Genomic DNA, 3838 nt, shown 5'->3' on the forward strand with positions numbered 1-3838 from the left:
ACTCGGCTTAGCCCGTCGATCACGGAGGAGGAGGTGCTGGCGGAGTTGAAGGCCCATCCCACCCTGGAGGTGCGGGCAGTCCGCCGCATTTTCAACGCGACCGGCCCCACCCGCCTTATGCGGGTTTTCTCTGAGGACGCCCCCTCCATTGACCGTCTCCTGAAGGAGGGTGCCCTCCTCTTCAATCAGCGATACCAGGTCGACCCCTCCCGTTCCCCCCCTCAATCCCTGCGCTGCCAGAGGTGTCTGCGCTACAATGCACATCCAACAGCAGAGTGCCGCGAGGCCCCCACCTGCCCGCATTGTCGGCAAGCGCACTTCCTCCGGCAGTGCCCCAACCTCCAATCCCCTCCCTCCTGTAATACCTGCAGCCTCCCCCACCCCACCTACTCCCAGAAGTGTAAAGCCCGACCCCCTCCCACCACTCCCGAACTCACCGTCCCTGTCCGTCCCCTGGACGCCCCCACCCCTCCTGGCAATTCCCTTCGTCCCCCCCCCCACTGCTGAGGACAACATCAGGTTCCTCACCATTGTCCTCCAAAACGTCCATCCCTTTCAGCGCCCCCACACCTTACAACAGATCTCCCTCGCCGCCCGTTCCATATTCCACCTTAACATGTACGCCACCTTTTCCAAAAACCAGGCCCATTTCACCTTCTCCCGCCTTGACACCCTCGTCTAAGTCCTTATCATGGCGCGACAGCATCGTATCCTTTTCAACAATATCCGCTCCCTTCCCGCCAACAGGAACCTCTTCCTGCACACCCTTGCTACCCACCGTGTGGATGCCTTCCTCCTCAATGAAACCTTCCTCCAACCCCACCACTCCATCCACACCTCCCCCTATCTCCTCCACCGCTCCGATAATCCCCTCCCAGTTGCGCGTGGCGGAGTTGCCATTGGCCACCACCGCCAGATCCCCGTTCGGCTCCAGCCTCTCCTTCCCGACCCCACCGAACACCTGATCCTTAGTCTCTTCTTCCCCGGCCTTACCATTACCTGTGCCACCATCTATGTCCGCCCCAACGCCCCTCTTCCTTTCGACTTCCTCTCCCACATCGATCGTACCTTCTCCTCCTATGTGATCGCCGCCGACCTCAACATCCATAGTCGCTCCGCTGCCCAGTTACGGCGGTGGCATCGGTTCCTCTCCTCCCTTCAAGGCGACCTCATCCCCATCCCCCAGCACACCCGTCCCGAATCCAACTCCACTCCCGATGTTATCCTCTCCTCCCCCAACCTCCTTGGTCGCATTACGGTGGATGTCCTGGAGCCTATTGGTAGCGACCATCTCCCTGTCCTCCTCACCGTTTCAGACGGCCGTCGCCCCCGCCCTGACCCTCGTCGTGACCCTCCCCCTAAGTACATCCATGACTATTCCCGTGCCAACTGGAATGCCTACCGGGATACCCTCTCCACTCAGGTCGATAGCCACCCTCTCGCCTACCGCCGTCCCGATGATGTCACCCATGCCGCCTCCTTTCTCCAGCAGACCTTGTCTGAGGCCGTGGAGGCCCACGTCCCTACTGTTGCCATCCACCCCCGCCGTCCTACCTTACCGCCACAGGCCGTCCTCCTCCTCCGTGAATCCCGTCGTCTCTACCGTGCCTTCCTCCGCACGCGTGACCCGGACACCCTACGACGCCACCGGCAACTACAGCGACACATTCGAAATTTGCTCGCGGCCAAGAAACGCCGGGACTGGCGACAGACATGCACCCGTTTAAACGCTACCCTCCCTATCAACTCGTCCAAGTTCTGGACCGCCTTCCGTCGCCTTACCGGAACTAAACCCTCCCCCTACTATCCTCTTCTCCACGATGATCACCCCTTCCCTGACGCCCTTAGTAAGGCCAATCACTTTGCCTCCTACCTGTCCGATGTGTTTTCCATCCCTGATGATCCCCAGTTCGATTACTCCCTCTTCCCAGATATCCGCGATCGAACTGACACCTCTGTCCCTCCCCTCGCTCCTGGTTTCCAGTACTTGGACAACATTCCACACACAGACCTTAATGCCCCCATCACCACACAGGATCTCATCAATACACTCCGCACCAAACGCAACACCGCTCCTGGTCACGATCGTGTTACCTACCGTCACCTTCGTGAAGCTCCTGTCTCTTTTCTCTCCACCCTGGCCAGGCTCTACAATGTAGTCCTGTCCACCGGTTACTACCCCGACCTGTGGAAAACCTCCCGTATCCTCATGTTCCTCAAACCTGGCAAACCGCCGTCCGCCGTCTCCTCCTACCGTCCCATCAGCCTTACCTCGGTCTTCAGCAAGGTCCTGGAATCTATCCTCACCCGCCGCATCCACCTGCATCTCCGCCAGCACCGCCTCCTCCCCGTTACCCAGTGTGGCTTTCGGCCGTCCTTCTCTTCCGACGATCTTCTCCTTCACCTCACTCATCTCCTTTCCGAACAGCTCAATTCCCGTCGCTCCGCAATCTTCCTCTCTCTTGACCTCGAACGCGCATATGACCGCGTATGGCATTCCGGTCTCCTCTTCAAGCTCCAAACCTTCGCCCTTCCCATTAACTACGTTCGTCTGATCGGTTCCTTTCTCTCCCGCCGTCCTTCCCATGTCACCATCCATAATACCGATTCCTACACCTTTTTCCCCTCCGCCGGTGTGCCCCAAGGCTCCGTCCTCTCCCCCCTTCTGTACCTTTTGTACACGGCGGATATGCCGCCGCCGTCACCCCCCGTCCACCTTCTCCAGTTTGCCGATGACACCGCCTTCCTTGCCCTTGCCCCCACCCTGCAACGCTCTCAACGCCTTCTCCAATCCCATCTTGACCGGTTCACCGCTTGGTGCAACCAGTGGTTGCTCAAGGTCAATCCTTCCAAAACCCAGGCGATCATTGTAGGCAAAACCACTCCCTCCTTCCGCCTCCTTGATTTCTATCTCACCGTTTATGGCCGTCCCATCGCTCTCACCCCCACCCTTAAGTACCTTGGCGTCACCCTCGACCGTCGCCTCTCCTGGACTCCCCATCTCCAGACAATCCAAGCCAAGGCACGTTCCCGCCTCCGTCTCCTCAAACTCCTTTCCGGCCGCACGTGGGGTCTGGACCCCTCCACCATCCTCCACACCTATAAGTCCCTTATCCGCCCTATCCTCTGTTACGCCCATCCAGCCTGGATCTCCGCCCCCCCTTCCTTTTATAAATCCCTCCTAATCCTTGAACGCCATGCTCTCCGCCTTGCCTATCGCATCCGTCTCCCTTCCCCCACGCGGATCCTGTATGACCTTATCCCCTTCCCCCACCTCCTCCTCTTCCTCGAAAGGATACGAATCCTATACACCTCCCGTAAACTCGATCCCCCTCACCCGCTCGTCTCCCCGATCCTCTCCCACCCCCGCCCGCTGCCGCGCCTGTACTCCCATGTCCCACCCGGTCTCCATCTCTCCACCCTCCTTACCCTCTCCCAAGGTGGCTTCCGCCAGCTACCCCTCCCTGATGATGCCCTCCTCCCCTCCATCTACCCCTCCTACCAACTTTGATCCTCCCGCCCTCCTCCTGTGCTTGCTCCTCCGGGCACCCTCCCTCCCCTCTCTCCCTTTTTCCCTCCCTCCTCCTTTTCTCTCCCCTCCTCCCCCGGGCCTCCCCTCCCCTCCCCTGTCCCTCCCCTTCCTGGCCCGTCTCCTCCGCCATTGGCGTCCTTTTCTCCCCTCTCCCCCACCTCACCCCTGTTCCCCTCTTGGCAGGTCCCCGGACTCGCACACGCTACGTGGACTTTCGCGCGCCGGAGATCACCGCCATCAGTGTCTTGTGTGTGCCGTCGTGTTTAGTGTTCAGTGTTCACCGTCACACTCCATCGTTCGCCAGTG

The sequence above is a fragment of the Schistocerca serialis genome, chromosome 4 (genome assembly GCF_023864345.2).
Source record: "Schistocerca serialis cubense isolate TAMUIC-IGC-003099 chromosome 4, iqSchSeri2.2, whole genome shotgun sequence".
Taxonomy (NCBI): domain Eukaryota; kingdom Metazoa; phylum Arthropoda; class Insecta; order Orthoptera; family Acrididae; genus Schistocerca; species Schistocerca serialis.